The 19,887-nt window shown below is 38.4% G+C and overlaps 1 protein-coding gene across 2 annotated transcripts in view; it reads right to left on the reverse strand.

The window, feature by feature from the left end:
• Bbs9 (Bardet-Biedl syndrome 9) overlaps positions 1-19,887 on the reverse strand; it is a 530,763-nt gene that overhangs the window by 180,276 nt on the left and 330,600 nt on the right. The gene's annotated exons all lie outside the window — the stretch shown is intronic.

Here is a 19,887-nt window from a genome sequence, read left to right on the forward strand (position 1 = left end):
AAAAAAAAAGCCTAAGCAACATAAAATTGTGCCTGCCTACCCCTCTCCTGTACTGCCCAGATAAAACTGGAGTTCTTCTATTAGGGATTATAGATTCCAAGTAAGCAGCCTATAGTCCCTGAACAATACATCCACATGTTCCTCTTCATTAAAACCTGTCTAGTTCTTTAACTTTTAAAAACTCCCAAAATAATGAATCTAATATTCCTAGAGCAAATGTTACTAAGAGCCAATGTTTGTACAGTTAAAAATCACCAAAATAAAGCCGGGTGTGGTGGCGCATGTCTTTAATCCCAACACTCAGGAGGCAGAGACAGACAGAGCTCTGTGAGTTCAAGGCCATCCTGGTCTACATAGTGAGTTCCAGGACAGCTGGGGCTACAGGGAGACCCTATCTCAAAAAGACCAAAAAAAAAAAAAAAATCACCAAAATACTTAACAGATACACCTTCCATATTGGCCTTCTCAGTCACTAACATTTATTCCATGGACATCAAATAAATATTTAATAGCCCAATGGCGAACTTCTCTAAAATGACACTAAATATCTTAGGAGAAAATTAGGAAATATCTATGTAAACACATAAGTAACTGTCTAACATTCAAATCATATCTAAACTTTTCCACAGGCAAAATTTTCTAGATGTCATTATATCACTGGAAAGCAACACAAGCCCGAACTACTGAGCATATAGATTATTTGTTGCTAGTATGTAACTTGGTAGGTGTTTTTCAGTTTTTTGGTTGGCCACAATAGAAAATTGCAGTTATGATTAGGGTGCATTGTTAAAACAAAGGTCAGGTGGTTATGAGGAACTAGGATGGTTTAGTTTCTATTTCCTGGAATGCTGCCCACCAAATTGTGATTGCCATGTTGCTCGTCAGTTCCATCTTGGGGCCCAATTTGATCGACCTAACAGTATCATAGCTGTTCTTTATGGTGGTTTGTCCTCTGAAGCCTGGGTCTGGCAGACTGCCCCTCTTCTGGTCTGTTTCTTTGTGAGGCACCCACTATCACTGTTCCCCTGCAATTTCAATAATTAATTGTGTCTCTGGCCTCTTGTGATATCAGACTGTGGCCATCTGGCCTAGAAGTGAGGGGAGAAGACTGCCAACCAAGAATAAAATGCAATATTCTGCTTTGTCTCTTCTTGCACATCTTTAGCAATCTTTGTTTCTGTTTCTTCCTCAATGATAATGTGTAAGAAATACAGTCCTAAAAATATGTGCATGTTCTTTGGATGGATACTTCCAGAATTTTTGTCTTTGATAATGTGATATGCTTCTTTGCTTATCTTATAAATTCATTAGTTTCTTTCTTGCTGATGGTTGGCTTCCTGCCCTTTCTCTCCCTCTGCCCTCAACCATTAAACTTCCTGGTAGCAGGACTGGCCACACTTAGTCAGTTTAGGGAGGAATGAGCCCAGCAGTCACCTCACACTGAATCTGTTCGCCACATGTTCAGTCTTGTCCAGATGCCAGCTGGAAGGCTTCATGGGGGCTCAACACCAGATCCAGGCTCAAGACTGATAGACTTCAGAACAGGGGAGTGGAGAGGAAACAGCCCACAGACCCCAATAGCAGGCCAGGAAGAGGCTGACCCTGAAAAGTGGGGTTTCCTCTTCGGATGAATAGGAGAAATACACAAGACAATACGGCAGGAATTAGGCTACTATCTCATTTAATCCCTTTCTGCCCTTTCTGGGCCAAGTACCAAGTTTTCAACTTTAAATAAAGCTCAGATAAAGGCCTTAGTATTTTAGATAGGCCATTTGCCAGCTATGATCCTGACATTGAACAGGTATCCAATCAATACCTCATGTTTATCTGGTTTTAGATTAGATAAGATGATATGCATGGTGCCTTACATTGTAAGGGAATGCCACACTCTTTCATGAAAACTTAATTTCTACTTTTATTAATTATTCATTAATAACTAAGTATAAATTTTACATTCACTCTCAAGATGTTAATCAAGTACCAGCAGTGTACACTCAGAATTTCCCCCTAATATTAGTGACAAAAGTACAGTAATTCTCATGTAAATCATTCCTGTTTCCAAGGACTGTATTTTCAGGTCTCCTTTATTTACATATAAAATACGGGGAGTATGTCTCTATGATAATAGAGTTTTGTTGCTGTTTCTGATTTTAATATCAAACAACCATATTTTAGAAGTTTTACTCTCACATAAAATAAATTTAAGCTTTTTTTCTTCATATTGCTTGAAAAAATAATAGTACAATTATACATTATCTACCTCAAAAATATATTAATATCTTTTAGGTGTGTGATAGTTAACCTTGGTTGTCAACTTACCTAGATATGGGATCAACTAAAGGGCCAGTCACGCTTGACAGGGATTTTCTTTTTGGACATCTCAATATGTAGCTTTGGTTGGCCTGGAATTCACTATGTAGCCCAGGCTGGCCTCAAACTCACAGAGATCCAAGATTTGCCTACCTTTACCTCCTGAGTTCTGGGATCAAGGTGTAAGCCACCATGCCTGAGGAAAGGGGTTTCTTGATCAGATTATCTGACATGGGATAACCCATCTAAATGCAGTTGTCACCTTCTGGTGGCAGCCCAGATAAAAGGGAGATGGAAGAAGGAAACTTTGCTTTTTGCCTGCTCACCTTCACCACCTGCTTGGTGGCAAGTTCATCTATCCTGTTGCTGCCACTGCTACATTCCTTTGTTAATATTAGAAGCAGCTTCTTTGGGATTCCAAAACAGACTGAAGACCAGTAGCTTGTTGTGAATCCTCCAGGTCTTAACACCAGATTGGGACTGCTGAGATATCCAGCCTTGTGAATTGAGTAACTATTGGATGTTCAGCCTCTCTGGTTTAAGAGAGCCATTTGTGGCCTACCTGGACCATATTGGGTAAGCTAGTCTAATAAATCCCCTTTCAATATATAATTCTAGGGGCTGGAGAGATGGCTCAGTGGTTAAGAGCACTGGTTGTTCTTTCAGAGGACCCAGGTTCAATTCCCAGCACCCACATGGCAGTTAACAACCATTCATAACTTCAGTTCCAGGGGATCTGATGCCCTCTTCTGACCTTCGTGGACAGTGCATGACACAGGTGCAATTACATAGATGTAGGCAAGACATTCATACACATAAAATTAAAAAAAAGGCTGGGGGCTGGAGAGATGGCTCAGTGGTTAAGAGAACCAGCTGTTCTTGCAGAGGACCTGGGTTCAAATCCCAGAGCACAGAATCCAGGTAATGCATTCATACACATAAAATTAAAATACATGCCATTTACTGAGTAGATACTTACCATGGTAGATCAGCATTTCTGACATAAATATACACATATATTTCCTCCTAAAAAAATCACGTTCTGGAAAACTGTGTATTAAAATAATAGGATTGTGGCTGACAACTGAAAACATATATAATTCTTTGGAGCACTAACTAAAATATCAAGTCCTAATAGCAATGTTGGCATAAGTCAGTCTCCATTTATACTTGCACCTGGGGGGAGGTCAGTCAGTCACACTTAAAAACCTGGAAACCTAGGCTTAGGCTTCCACCTACAAGACACAGACACTTAGTGGATTCATTTCCAACAGACACCAGTTCCCCAACTTAGAAATGTGTCCTGAGATACAATCTATCATATAAACTTGTTCCTTCTTTTCTTCTTCTCCTCTTCACACACACACACACACACACACACATTTTTTCCATCCATAGGAAAAGATGCACTCTGCACTCTAATTTTCTACACAGCTAAATAAGAGGGTTCAAGAAGCAGCAAAACCAACCATTACTCTTCCCCAAATAGAACTTTCTGTAAAATTTTGCTGATTTTATCTCCTAAGTTCTTCAATAAGACTTAGTTTTTAGTTCTGAGTCAGCTTGAAGCATACTGGAGAACAGACTGTACTGAGCACCCACTCTCTTACTCCTTCAGCAACAGACTCCAAGGCATGGCCCAGAGCTCCCGGAACTAAGAGCAGTTAGCTTGACCTCCCAACATGAGATGTTCTGGGATTTTACTTAAGATCACTAAGCCTCAACCCTGGCATAGATCCAAGCCAGCACTCATTTAATACATGTGCTCTTGGAGCCAAGACATCTGTGTGTTGTAATGACATGCAAGTTACAAAGGAGTGTTTATATCTCACTTTCGTGTAATATGAACATTTAACTGTTGCAAATCAGCTTTCTATAATGACTAATCCTTACTTAAAGGATTTATTGTCTTTCCAATTAAAGACCTAAGCAATGTACAACAAATTTATATGAACTGATTAAAGTATTCATTATAGCAATTCCAGAAGTAGTCTGAAGATAACACAACAGCTAAACATGTTGAAAAATAGGTGAAATTTAAATAATCCATACCATCTAAAATAATCAGACTACTTATTTGACTGGCTTCAAATAACTTATTTCATGTTTATCTCCAGGAATAAAAGTTATTAGTCTCCTAAACTGACAGTGAAGCAAGAAGTCTTAGGCCAGAATAGAACAAACCTCTTGATATTAGGAGCTGTGAAGATGCAGGTTGGTTTAAATTTTGTGAAGTACTTCTTTATCTACGTCCCTCCAAAGACAGCCACCAAAGTGGCCATCTCTATTTGGAGGTCCTAGTGAGATGCAGATGTACAAGGTCACATCCTGACCCAATGCACTGCACCACAGGTAGCTCTCTTCAAAAGGAAAAGCTGAAATTCTGGCCAGGGTCACCTTAGGGGGAAAGAAGAGGAGAGCAATTATCTTTCAGTCTGGAGGAGGTAATGGCAAAGGTCACTCTGGAGGTCAGATGACCAACTGAAACAGTTCATCAATTCACACACCATCTTTGGTTTTCACAAAGACTGCACAGCAGCAAGCACAGTCAGACTGCTTTGTTTCCATAACTCATAAACCTTTGCTGATGACTTCCCAGGCATTCACTTTACTGCCTGAATCCTGTCTGAAGTAAGGTACTTTTTACAAAGTTATAATCCATGGTCACATAGGAAGGGTCTGGTGTCACATGGAACCAGTTTTGGTTTAGTAAGAGGCCTGTGCTTGCTAACAGGACTTTGAGCTGGCATGGATTCCTTACAAGTGAAATCAGATAATCAACAAATTCTTTTCAGTTTTTCTGGAAGTGCATGTGTAATGTGGATTCTGAAGTAAAGTAAGGTGTCAAGTCTCTGTAGCAATACGGAGTATTTGACACTGAACATAAACTTTTATATGTACGAATGAAAGTACATAAAAAAACAGCATATATATTATCCTTGGAGACAAACAGTTTTGAAAGTATAGAGTGCATGGGGAGGAACAACTGAGAGATTCCTGGGTGGGAATAAAGGGCATGGAAGGCAGCCTGTCTGGAATATGGAGATCCCAGTGACACCTGCATAAGCCAAGACGTAATATGCAGCAAGACATTTTACAGATTTCTTTTTGTGACCCACAGGCATATGATAAGCAAATTCCTTTCCCACTTCTATCAAGATCAAATTAATCATTTCTCATGAAGAGTTAGATTGAAGAGTTTATTTATTTATTTTTTTCGGAGCTGAGGACGGAACCCAGGGCCTTGCGCTTGCTAGGAAAGTGCTCTACCACTGAGCTAAATCCCCAACCCTGAGTTTACTTATTTTATTTGGCTTAAAACAAGTTCCATTTTAAAAAAATTATTATTTTTATTTTATATGTATGAGTGTATTGCCTACATGTATCTGAGTGCACCCGTGTCATGAAATGCCACGAAGGTCAGAAGAGGGCTTCAGATTCCCCTGGAATCTGGAGTTAAAGATGGTTCATAGCTGCCGTGTGGGTGCTGGGAATCAAACCCGGGTCCTCTGCAAGAGCAGTCAGTGCTCTTAACCACTGAGCCATCTCTCCAGCCCCAAAATGTTTCATTTTTACCAAAACAAATATGGCCACTTCTACTACAAAGTAGTCATCATTTTTCACAGAAATGGGTATGTGCTCTAACCCATTTATCTATGTAGAAGGTATAACAGTACACTCATAATGATTCTGTTAGCCAAATTCCAATTGTGAAGCCTTCTCCACAGGAAGAATTTCATGCTTAGTATTGTAAACCTGGTCAAAAGTCCAAGACTGGAGAAATCATAGGCCCTATTTTGTTAAATGATCATGCTGTCAAACTGCCTTCTAATTATTTCCCTTTATATCTAAAGATTTATGTTGCTTTCAACTTTGTTCAGAGAAGCTTCTTTTTGCAATGGGTAATGGTTAATGCAGTGGTTCATAACCGGCCAAAGTGCCAACTGTAAGAAACTATGAGTGCTCAGCTGTGTATGAATTAGCTTTATCAACCTCCTACCATACAAGGCTCGGGGAACATCTTGCAAGAATGAGTAAAAAGAATGTAAGAGCCAGTGGATGAGGAGAAGAGCTGTGAAATACTGACTTCCGGACATGACATGGCTGCTGCACACATCAACTCACAGCAGCTGTGGTTACCTACACAAGACCTGCACAAGAGCAAGCCAGTCAAAACTCTACCATGAATGGGGCAAGGGCCCTTGGCTAAGGAGCTATGGGAAGTTGATGGTTGCTGAAGGAGAGAGAGTTGCTCTCCTTTGGGGATATAGTCACTAATAGGTTAATCATTTTCCAGTGGATGGTCCCACATTCACACACACATGGGCATCAGTAATTCTACTCAAGAGGTTATTAATAACAAAAAGAAGACATGAAATTGGGAGGGTGGAGGCATTAGCAGAAGTTGAAGGGAGGTCGTGGTGAATGGATATGATCAAAATACACTGTAGAAATGTATGAATAAATAAACAGTATTTAAGAAAACCAATTCTATTAGTTTTTCATAAATGACACAGAAGATACCAATATGCCTTATGTTTCCAAGAGATACTTAGTCTTCAAAGCCAATTATTAGGAGAACTTTTGTTTCCTTCTGCCTATATTTACATGGTGTGATAATTTATCAGACCAAAATACTCACTTTTACTTCCATCAGTTGTAATGTATTAGTTTGTTAAACTACTATACTACAAATTACTAATTAATAAAATGTGCCTAAAGTACTTCAAACACATGCCACCATGTATTTCTAGACAAGATTTATTTTGAAATTCTTCTATCACATACTGTACACATTCTACATATAGCTTACACACCACAAACCACACTGCTCTTTTTATACAATTTATATTACTGCCTGAATTATGCAGTCTATTGTTAGCTTAATCTCTTTCCTGTACCTTGGGAAACAAGATACAGTAATCAGTATCAAGGACTTTTAGACAAAGAGTTCATGATTCAACTGTCAAATTATCTGAATGTGGAAAGTTCTTAGAAGCATATGCCATGGATGGCTGAAAACATCCACATAATTGGTGGGCAATCTTTGCGTCGAAAACACCTATTAGAAGAATTCTTCAAACACATCTTAAATTTTCTGGGTTGCAAAGAAAATGAGGCCAATTCCTCAAAATGGAATCTTAGAAAACAAAACAAAAAATAACGCAATAGAATAAATGGTACCAAACGGCACATTTGTGCCACCTCAGTGGGTTAACAGCTAAGTGATACACAGAAAAATATTAACAATATAAATATAAATGTGGTCTGTCATACTTCAAGCTATAGTAACTAGACTACTTAAACTCTCAAGAACATTCTAAACAGATACATAGAATTTATAGGGTAATAACTCAAAATAGAATTAAATAATTATTAAGTTTCTAAAAGTTGTTACTGCAATTCTTACTTATGTGAAAGGACCCACTAAAGCAGTGTTTCTCCATCATAAACTTTTAAAAATAAATCTGCTGAGCAGGGAATAGTGATGTGCTCCTTTAATCCCAGTACTCATGAGGCAGAAGCAGGCAGAGCTCTGTGAGTTTAAGGCCAGGCTATTCTACATAGTGTAGGCCAGTCATAGCTACACAGTGAGACCCTGTTTAAAAAAAAAAAAAAAGTAAAATCAATCTGCTTTCTGGCCTCAGCGTGCACTCTGCTCCTGCTGAGTCCTTGTACACGTGCTTTCTAGAACTTCAGAAGCCTTTCTCCTTTTATGTATTTGAAGCATGTTTCAAAGTCCAGGGTTGGGACTGTAGCTCAGTAGTAGAGCATTTGCCTAACAAATCCAGCGTCTTGTGTTCCATCCAAAGGATCACAAATTAAATCAATCAATCAATCAATCAATCAATCAATCAATCTCCCTCTGGCACTCACAACCTAGGGTACGTCTTGGGGTAGCCCTACTCTGGCTAGTTTAATGATTCTTTCACAGTGTTCCACAATTAGAAGTTGTTCCTATACTATCATAATCTGTACCATTTGGTTACTGCTTTTATACCTAGCAGTTTTTCCATGTCAACAACTTTCTACCTTCATTTTTTGTTAAAATATGCAGAAAATACAGCTGCTGTGTTTATTCCAATGAATTTTGAAAAATGTATATATGTTTAAGTAATGTCTCACACAAGACAAAGAATGTTTCCATCACCCTAAAAAAATTCCCTTGTACTTTCTCCTTCTTTTCTAAAAGCAGCCATTCTCCTGAACTTGATTCCCCAAAGATCATGCCTATGTGATAAATCATACATTATACCCTGTCATACTTTGTGTACAAGGTGCTACATCACGACTCCTACTAATATTTTACAAATCAAATTTCACTTACTTCTCTGGCTCCAAGATTCTTATCCTTTAAAGTTATTAGGTCTGCCAGTTGATCTAATAAACTAACAGTCTATTCAAACAATGCATGTACTAACACAAAAAAGTCACACGTCTTGATCTGCAACAGATAATCTGATCTTTGGGAATGCTACTGAACTATTTACAATGTGTTTTCCAGTATTAATAATTGAAATTATACAACTCTATGAGACGTTTTATTATTTCACCCTTCAATGGATAAACTACGTAAAAACAAAGTCCTGAAACCTGAGCTCTTTGATTCCTATGGTAAGGAACAATCATCATCACTCATCAATCCTCATCGCCCTCTGAAGCAGGCAGAGTGAATGATATTCTTAATTTACAGATGAGGAAAGGGCTCAGATAGGAACTTCATTGCTCAGAATCACCTTTCAAATTAACTGAAGGCATAAGCATTAGATTTTTTTCTCATTCCACTACCTCAGGGTGCATGTATAGAGAGCTGACTTGTATTCAAAATTTAAGCTCCTTGTTTATTCTCTGAAAATTCATATAGTGCCTACCTTGTCCAATCTCTCCAACATATTGCTGCACATTGTTAAAATAAGATTCTGCTATGCCCAAAGTCTTGTTTCTTTCTCAGTCCAGCTAGACAAGGGAATACTACCTGAAAGGTTTGGGTGGTATGATGTCACTATACTACTCTTGGAAATCTCCTGGGTTTATATGAACTTGAACTTCATCTTCCAATGGTATATCGATGGACCTTGGACTTTTTCACATTCAATATTAGAAAATGGAAAGATCCCCTATGCTCATGGATGGAAAAAAAAATAATATTGTGAAAGTGGCCATCCTATCAAAAGCAATCTACAGATTCAATGCAATCCCAATTAAAATTCAATGAGTCATCTTAGAATTTGAAAAAAGAAATCTTGAAATTCAGATGGAAACACAACTCCTGTAGCCAAGGCAGTCCCAAGTAAAAAGAATACTACTGGAGGTATTATCGAACCTGATTTCAAGTTATACTACAGAATAACAGTGATAAAAACAGCATGCTACTGGCATAAAAACAGACATGTGGATCAACGGAATAAATAGAGGACCCAGATATAAACCCATACAATGACAGCTAGCTGATTTTTGACAAAGAGGCTAAAAATGCACAAAAAAGACAACATCTTCAACAAGTGGAGCTGGGAAAACTCATTATACACATGTATAAATTAGATTCTTCTCTCTTATCCTGTATAAAAATCAACTCCAAATGGATCAATGACTTCAACATAAAATCTGAAACTCCTACAGAAAAATGTAGGGAATATACAACAAGATATAGGCATAGGCAAGAGCTTTCTAAACAAGAGCTTTCCTGTTTACTCAGGAAATAAGGTTAACCACTGACAAACTTTAACTTCACGTAGTTAAAAAGTTTATGTACAGCAAAGAAAACCATCAATCAAGTAAAAAGACAGCCTAGATAATGTGAGAAAATCTTTGCCAGCTATTATCTAACAGAGCATCACTATCTAGAATATATAAAGAACACAAAAAATTATACATCAAGACTGAAGAAATGGCTCAGTGGTTAAGAGCACTGGCTGCTCTTGCAGAGGACCTAGGTTCAATTCCCAGCACCCACATGTAGCTAACAACAACCTGCAACTCCAGTTCCAGGGGAATTCAATGCCTCTGTGGGCATTGCACATACATGGTACACTTACATACATGCAGGCAAAACATTCATACGCACAAAATTAAAATAAAATTTAAAAACAAGATGAAAGATGAAGAGGCAGCACACGCCTTTAATCCCAGCACTTGGGAGGCAGACACAGGCAGATCTATTGCGGTGAGTTCAAGGCCAGCTTGCTCTACATAGTGAGTTCCAGGTCAGCTAGGGCTAAAGGGAGACCCTGTCTCAAAAAAAGACCAAATTAAAAAAAATTAAACATCAACAAAACACATAATCCAATCAAAAACAAAAATGGTCTCTGGTAAAATATTAAGCTGACTCCTAATGACTTATTGCCATACCCATAGTTTAATGCATCTTTCATCCTCAGCAGTGAAGCTTCCTTAAGCAGCAGATGGTGAATAACAGAATTGCACAACTGGCCAACATACAGAGAATAAAAGACTGCAGGCTGCTTATTTCTAAATAGGACACATATCAAATTTCTGCTCCCAAGGCTCAGGGACCATTGCAGAAGAGGGGGTGGAGAGATTGTAACAGCATCTTTCAACTCTCACCAGTGAAGTTTCTTCATGCCACAGATGGTGAATAAGCCAGAAAGTCACAACTGCCCAAAGTGCAGAAAAAAAAAAGAGACTACAGAGTACTTATCCCAGAATAGGGCACCTATATCAAACAAGGCTCAGAGACCATTGCAGAAGAGGGGGTGGAAAGATTTTAAGAGCCAGAGGTGGTAGATGACTACAAGGAAATAGTTTTCCAGACATCTGAGTAGTTACTCAGATGAACTCACAGCAATGGTGATAGCATGGATAAGTCCCATGTACACTTAAGCCAGGTAAAATCCCAGCATAGATGTGGGGAAGTGGGTAAGAAACCTCCACTATCTGAGGAAGTATTGGCAACTAGTGGCTCCTGGGAGGGGGACAAGTCAGTCTCATGTAAGGGTGAGACTTTTGGTAGGATGACCAGGTTCCAGAGAATTAACCCACACTGAAGGGCATTTGGGTACACAAATTTCAACTTATAGGGCTTAACTATGTATGTGTGTGTGTGTGTGTGTGTGTGTGTATCATATACATATATATATGGATCTAAATTTGATCAAAATATATTGTATAAAATTATTTAAAATGCAATAAAAATAGTTTTAAATGTTTTATGGAACTGAATATACCCCCCACAAATACACATAGCTAAAGATAAAAAATAAGTCTTTAAAAAATAAAAAAAAAGCTACAAAGAAAATACGGAGCTAAAAGAGAGACATCCCACAAGGCTGAAAATGCTGCTCCTGGAAGTCGTTGTTTAACAGACAAAAACTCCCAGTTGCAGGTGTGGAATACTTCCTTATGAGCTGTTGATCAAGGAGGCCCAAGGAACCACCAAAGCATGCAGGCTTTTGCCATTCCTCTTGGCTGCCTATCAGCACTAGGCAATAAGACCCTAGTACTAAAAACACCACAAATCTTGGTTGCAAGATATAGAGAAATCAAGCTGGAACTAACTTGGAAGACTCTTCCCTGCTGGCTAGCTTTCATAGGACCAGAAGGTGCTATGAAAGCTGCTAGGGGAGATAAGGCATCAATGTTCTTACCCAACTGTGAACTCTATCAATTACAATGCCAACCTGTGAGGCAACACTACCCATTGATATAAGAATGGCATGACTGTTATGGGGGTAACTAAGAGCTCTTGGATTCAATTTGAGGCCCATTCCACAAGAAAGAATAAATGCTTGGTAGAGTAAACTCAGTAAAAAACCCATGGCTGGGGAGGTACAGAAACTCACTACTATTATTTTGCTAAATTGACATGGCATCAAATCACATTCTAAATGTTTATGCTTATACCCATAGACAAATACTACTCTGAGCCTTAATCAGTAAAGCTTCCCTTTGACGTGAATGGCAGTGAATGTAGAAACTTAAACTTATAGCTGCTCAAAGTACTCAAAATAAATGACAGTTGAGTACTCAGCCCTTAACAAGATATTTGTACACCCCATCTAAGGCTCGGGAAACATCATAGAAAAAGTGCAGAAAGAATGTAAGAGCCAGAAGTTAGGGCTGTGAAATACCATCTTCAGGGTGTTGACAGAGCCACTGCAAACATGATCTCACAACAGCTCAGTTGCCTGCACAAGGCTGCACCTGTCAATAGTCAGTCATAGACTAGGTGAGGGTCTTGTGAGTTCCAAACCGGTGGTCACACAAAAGGTCCTGGTTAAAATCAGTGAGTTACCAAACAAAATGACATCAATGCGGGAAAGGGAACTCATTTGGAGTGGGGGGGGGGGCGTAAGAATAAACAGAATGCATGGCATACATGTATTAAATTATCAAAGAATAAGGGCTGGAGAGAGAGATGACTCACCAGTTAAGAGCACTAGTTGCTCTTGTAGAGGACCAGGGTTCAATTCCAAGCACCCATTTGGTGGCTAACAACCATCCATAACTCCAGTTCCAGGGGATCTGATGCCCTCTTCTGACCTCTGTGGTCACTGCACAACACGGGTGCACTGACATACATGCAGGCAATACATTCATACACATAAAATAAAAAATAAAATGTTTTTTAAAATAAATTAAATCAATAAAAAAGAAAAAGAATTTCCTATGTCTGATATTAATTTATATAGTATTTTGCAGTTTAACCACTTTTTAGGCTCTTGATGAATAACTTCTTTAGGAAGAATGTTGTAGCCCCAAAATTACTTATTCCTCCGAAAAGCTTAAGCCAGCCAGGGGTGGAGCCGCTGAGGAGAGTTAGCTGCGGAGAGTTAGCTGGGCAGGGAAATTGGAACAGAAAAAGGAGATGTGGGGCTGCTGGGGCGAATGGCAAAGGCGTCCTGCAGGCCTGGAAGCGAGATGGGGCATCCACAGGCGGTGGGGTGAGACTATGGGCATGGGCAAAAGCTAACAGAGACTGTGGGCAGGGCTGGAATGATGCTGTTTCTTTGTAAGTCGCTCCCTCCCGTATCATATGAAATTCAAAATGAAAATGTGTTATGCTGGTTTGGTTTGTCAATGTGGGTCTGCTCAAGGCCCCAAGAGAGTGAGGGTGGGTCAAACAGAGAACAGAGAGCAGGAAGGGTTAAATTTAGTGGGACAAATGTACAGAAATTCTGGCAGCTTCCTTATATTGACCCAAATCTTGGGCACAGATCTCAGTAGACAAGAGGGCAGCTACCCAGACCTGGTAACTGGGGCCCAGGATTCTGCCTGTGCTAAAGATAGCCCCTCCACTAAGTTTAATGATTTTTGTGTTCAAAAGGATGCACCAGCTACAAAGCATTTAACCTATCTACTCTTTAAAAATTAAAGATCACAAAGAAAAGAGTGGTGAGAGGCTCTGTGGTGACTATGAACACATGATGAACACCAGGCATCGATGAAATGAAAGACACAAAAAACATGTTAGACATCATAAAAAAGGATAGTGATGACGTTGATGACGCATATATGGGTGGCAGTTTATAATTCACAGTGCTCTCTCAAGGAGATTCAGCTGTACAGTTTTTGACATGCTCTATTTCCATCCTTCAATGGATGAAACTATGAGCTAGAGTTTTTGTAAGAGTCCTTTCCAAGTTCAAGAGATTTTAGAGATTGTCCAAGACATACAGCTAGAAAACTGCTAACCCCAAGGTCTAAACCTTTTTAGACTATACCACGAGAGCACATTACTGAATTTCCCCTGGAATGCCATCATAAGAACCTCATGCAAAATCTAAATATCTTGCTTACTTCACATCCAATTCCTTGTGCCCTACTCCCAAGTACCAGGAAAACTAAAGAGTTTCCTTATAGAGAAAAAGTGGTATGGGTACAGCCTTACGGAGACAACGATTCAGTTCTGTCTAAAAGCTAGGGAGAGGAGCTGTAGAAATACATGAAGTCATGGATGGCATAGAAAAGATGAACTAGCATTCCTCTTAAATAATATGGCGAAATGGAATTCTATGAAACACAGATAAATTCATTTGATAGAAGCAAAGAGTAGTAAGAACTCAAACAGATCACCACTCAAAAATCGTGACACTACTCTAGGGCACCAGGAGAAAATTCTTACAAGAAACACACGGATTCAAAAGCGGAAGAATGAACATATGACTAACAGAGCTATGTGAGCAGCAGTGAAAGATGGAACAGTCTTTCCCAGCCAGCTGGGCAACAGGGGACACCAAGGTCAGGCCTGGCAAGTCCCTCAATCTAAATTGGCCCTAATCTTTATGGCTGTGTGGTCCATAAAGCTTGCAAGAGTACAAGTATTATGGTTGTTTATAACAATCCAAAGTTTTCCGTTTGTTTGTTGGTTAGTTTGTTTGGTTTTGGTGTTTTTGAGACAGGGTCTCCCTGTAGCCCAAGCTGGCCTGGAGCTCACTATGTAGTCCAGGCTGGCCATGAACTCACAGAGCTCCACCTGCCTCTGCCTCCCAAGTGCTGGGATTAAAGGTGTGTACCACCACACCTCGTCTATAACAATCCAAAATTTTAAAGCCTTTGTTTTATTCTTGGTGCTTTACCTACCAAAGCACAGATAGAATGATCAAGATCCTGTAAGCACCAACAACATGTATGAACAAAGGGAATAAATAACTCCTTTTGGTAACTCTAGTCCTCATAACTCAATGAACTGACAGCTTCAACAGATGTAGAAAACAGCAGAGAAATGAATATATCTTGTATTTATTTTTGCTTTGTTTCCATCTAATATAGTGTGTTTAAAGAATATATTCAGTGCTAACATGTACAGCCCTGATTTGTTCATTTTAACTGCTCTCCCGTCACTGTATCATGTGCATCTGACCAAGAGCCCATGCGGGCACTTGCTGCTCCATGGACTGCTGACACGCCACCCCACCAGACCTGTCCTTTTCTTTGTTGACATATAGAAAATGGAATTCCATTATGTGTTTTAATGTACATTTCTTTGACTTGCTTTATGTTTTTGGCTACTTATTTTCTCTTTGAGGGTTTTCTAGACACAGCCTGGCCTCGTCTTTTTATTGGATGTTGCTGCTTCAGTGGGATTCTCTGCATACTACTTTGCCAAATATTTTGTCTTGATTTTGTTTATAATTTCCTTCGCCACACACACAAAAAAATTTATTTAATCAAATTTATCACATTTTTATTCCAAGACTTTGTGCATTCTATAACTTCTTTAAGACGTCTTTTGCTACCCTGAGGTTTTGAATATATGCTCTTGTGATGAGGCACCTCAGGGTTGATCATAGCTACACCATGTTACAACCCTAGTTAATGCCAGCATGTGCCTGGTCACTCCAGCTACCTGCTTTCCTAAAGCTTTTTTTGTACTTTTCACTTGGCTTGCACCTACAGGAAGAAACTGTTAGGAAGGTTTCCACCCCTGAGCAACGAGAAACTGCAGGGGTGGGGGGCTTTGAGTTTTCTGTATGAAAGCCTACCCAGAGAAAGACTTGGGGCTGCATTTGGGATCCAAACGCCCAGTGTAGTCGCCAGTCAGCTATAAAGACTTTCTTTTGGCTATTTTCTGTGTCTGAGTGGTCTTCTCTGGTGGATTATCTCATAACACTCTATAATCTTTTCTTATAAAAGCTATGCCTTTCTTACTTAGGTATTCATTCAATTTACTTAAATGTTTGTTTATGGCATGAAGTGAGGATTCAATTATATTTTTAAGTGAAGTCAATTCATGTCTGTGTTATTTTGAAACACAAAACCACACAATACGCTTATGTGGCACTTACCCCAGTGTCACAATCTGATTTTTATAATTTATTGCCAGTAGATTAGAATTGCTGAAGAGAACCTGTGTCTTTACTATTTCTATATTTCAGAACCTCATACCATAGCCAATAAAAGTAGTGACCAAATGCTTTATTTGTTAAAGTACAAAAATCATTATTAAAGATACATGGAAAATCTATGAACACTGGTGTCTAAGCTCTCACTTCTTGGAAAGCAATCCTGACTGTAGATTAATCATGCTTCCAGCTAAAGAATTTGATTAAGAACTGTTGTATTAAGTGTACAAAAGCTCAATAAAAAATTAAAAATAATAAATAAAAATATTTTTAAAATAATTTATGTGAAATGAAAAATAATTTTCCCAGAGAAACTGGAAATAATTGTGACAGATACTGCTCTGTTGTTTCTCTACCTACCCAGTATAAATACTCTAGAGTTAGCCTAAGATAGCACCTGGTTTTATTCAACGAGCAGTCTCAAGTCACCATGTGGAAAGAAGACTGACATGTGAGGGAGAAGTCAGCTGAATGGCTTTTTACAAAGAGTAAACCTTGCTCTGACTCTAGAGAGGTTAATGCTAAGGCAAGTTCCAATTTATCTTAACACAACTTACTTCAACAGAAGCAGCCTTCTAATTATTCTTCTAGACAAGGCTTCAATGTCTGAAATGAGTCTAAACATTCTGATAGAGACACATTCCAAAAGTAGGTTGAAAGCGTGGGCAATTTTTTTTCCTTTATTAATCCAATATTTTGAATCATATGTAAAATTCCTCTTTCATGTATACTTCCTACCACCTAAATTTATGGAATAAATCATGCCATACTAAGAAGCAGAAATAATCTTAGACTACTCTGTTTTGTATCTTGAATGTGCTATATAATATTCCATGGTTAAGTCAGTCAAAGATAACTTGGAAAACATTTACCAGATATTGATTAACAATAGGGATACTTTGGGACTGCAGAGATGGCTCAGCAGTTAAGAGTACTGGCTGCTTTTGCAGAGGACCCAGGTTCAGTTCCCAGGACCCATGTGGCAGCTGACCCCATCTGTAACTCCAGTTCCAGGGGATCTGACACCCTCTTCTGACCTCCATGGGCACTGCATGACACAGGTGCACCTACCTAAATGCAGGCAATATACTTATATACATAAAATAAAAATAATAAAGAAAGTATTTTTAAAAAATAAATTATAAAACAGTGGACATTTTATAATGCTTATGAATGACATAAGAAAAGATAGGCCCCTTCCTTTACACCGTTCACAGTGTTATAAACAAAACAAATATATAATAAAATGATGGAACTACACTCTTATAAATCCTGTGGTCAAAGCAGATTCAAAAGGCTGTGAGGATGAAGAGGACAGACAAACTCCACTGAAAGTTAAGCGATGGAGCAGAGTCTTGACAAATAAGTGAATCCAATAACTTCAGCAAATCTAATGTCTTTGGTTCAAATCTGATAAACAGCATGTTTTGTTTCACTATTTCTACCATGAGAATTTGAGATTATGAATCATGTAATTTGAAGTATCAATTATGCAATCCTTAGGAAATGAGCTTTCTGAGCAATGATCATGTGGAATTACAACATTCTAAGTTGGGACAGTGATCAATCAAAAGATTATTACATCAATCATTAATAATAACAAACTAAAAATTTTAACTGATCAGCATCTTTCTTCAAGAATACCATAGCATTCCATAGTATAAGAATATGATCTACGGGCTAGAGAGATGGCTCAATGGTTAAGAGCACTGGCTGCTCCTGCAGAAGACCCAAGTTCAAATTCTAGCACCCACATGGCAGCTAACAACCATCTGTAACTCCAAGGGATCCAATACCCTCTTCTATCCTCCATGGGCATTGTATGACATGGGTGCACTTACATACATGTAAACATAATACTCATACATATAATTTTTTTAATTTTTAAAGAATATGATCTAAATTCATATCAATAATCATATAAATAATTTAACTATAGGGTCCCATGTCTCGAGGCCTCAGGGAATAGTTAATAGTTAAGTGGCAGAAAGACTGTAAGTGATGGAAACTGTTATTGTTTAGATCAGACAGCCCCAAGTGTAGTGGCTCTAGCTTCCGTGCAGCAAACGCTAGGAACTGGGGCATGCCTTGAAGCTGCATTTGCATAGCTTTACATAAACTGTATCAAAAAAACTGAAGAGGGCTGCTGAAGATGAACACTTAGTACCAGTTTTAGCCTAATGCACTGTGCCCTAATTTCACTGTAACAAGTAGCCGAAACATTCAGAATACTTAAGTTTTCACACAGCAGAAGTACATGGTACCAAAAACTCAGTGTCACAAAAGAACACTCCAAGTCCTTTAGAACCTATTTACTGATATGTATGGAAAATGTCTCCATAATAAGCATGTACCAGTATTTTGCAAATAACATTTTATAATTATGATTCCTGCACACAGGCCAAACTGGTCCCAGCAGCTACAAACACAGGCTGCTGTAACATGCATACAAAGTATGACACTTACTTCCTTATCTAATGATACATCTGTATTGCAGGAAAGGACAAAAACATTTTTGACACCATCACTTTTCTGAGTGCTGCATGTGTAATGGATTTCAATGAAGTCCTTGGTCTAGTCCCAGCCTTCCACTTTTGTCACACACAAGGGCAAGAAAGGAAGACTTAACTAACAGTCTTCTGTGAGTAGACATTTCATTCAATACCCCATCAAATATCTGAGGTAACACCTTCCATCATTCTCAGATGAGAAGCCGAGGCTCAGAAAACCTAACAAGGTCATACTGCAGCAAATGCCACAGAATTTTTAAATGATTCCAAGTGCTCTGATCATTGGGGCACTTCCTTCCCCTCACCATCAACATAAAGGCTGTTGAGGCAGGACCTCAGGAGAGGAATTCAAGTACAAAGACAATCAAATGAGCTTTCGGGAATAGTGTTTACTGTGTGTAAAATCAAGTCAGAATTATTTCATAATGTCATAAAGACACTGCTCCTATCAGCTAGGACAAACGAATAAAAGTCACTATTAGAGGACTAAAATGAATTAATGGAGTCACAATGTTAAAAATCGTTATTTGTTTCACATCATCATTTAAGAGGAGGTAAAATTTCCTAATTTTCTTTAACACACCTTGTGACCAAAGGATAAAGTGAAGAAATGGAGACACAACACTATGATTAAACCGTCCCCTTTGAATTTAGTATTTTCTGCATATTTTATGAGGTCAGAGCTGGAATATTACATTAAATTCAAATCACATTATGTTACAGCCATCACTGCACATTTTTAGACTCCATTACTTAAGGTCGAATAAGTAAAAGAGCAGACATGTTATTTCAAATATAACTTGTTTGATTAGATTACCTAGACATTCTATTAATTTTCTCATGATTATAAATTTTAAAAATATGGATCATGAAAGAGTTCTGCAAATGAGGAAAAAATACAGGCAAACACAATAAAACCTCAGTAATTTCACATGAGCTGTAGACGGAAGCATGCGCTACACCACAGTGACCTCCAGAACACTTATGTGTATGGATACTCAGACCTACACCCATTTTTCAATGCATATTTTTACCTATAGGCTCTGGCAACTTAAGTTATCAAAAGTTACATGCTAAGACTAGATGGTCCACCAAAATGTCAGGCAGCTTTTAGGAAGCTATGCTTTCAGTCTTTTAGCAATCTAATGATGTCTAAACTTGTCTATTTGAATAAACACATTACTGAAATGACAGCTTATGCGGTATCATACCAAAAATGATTACAACATAAGCTAAAACAGTAAATTTTATATATATATATATAT

The sequence above is a fragment of the Nannospalax galili genome, unplaced genomic scaffold, assembly GCF_000622305.1.
Source record: "Nannospalax galili isolate Female #2095 unplaced genomic scaffold, S.galili_v1.0 scaffold1149, whole genome shotgun sequence".
Classification (NCBI taxonomy): Eukaryota; Metazoa; Chordata; class Mammalia; order Rodentia; family Spalacidae; genus Nannospalax; species Nannospalax galili.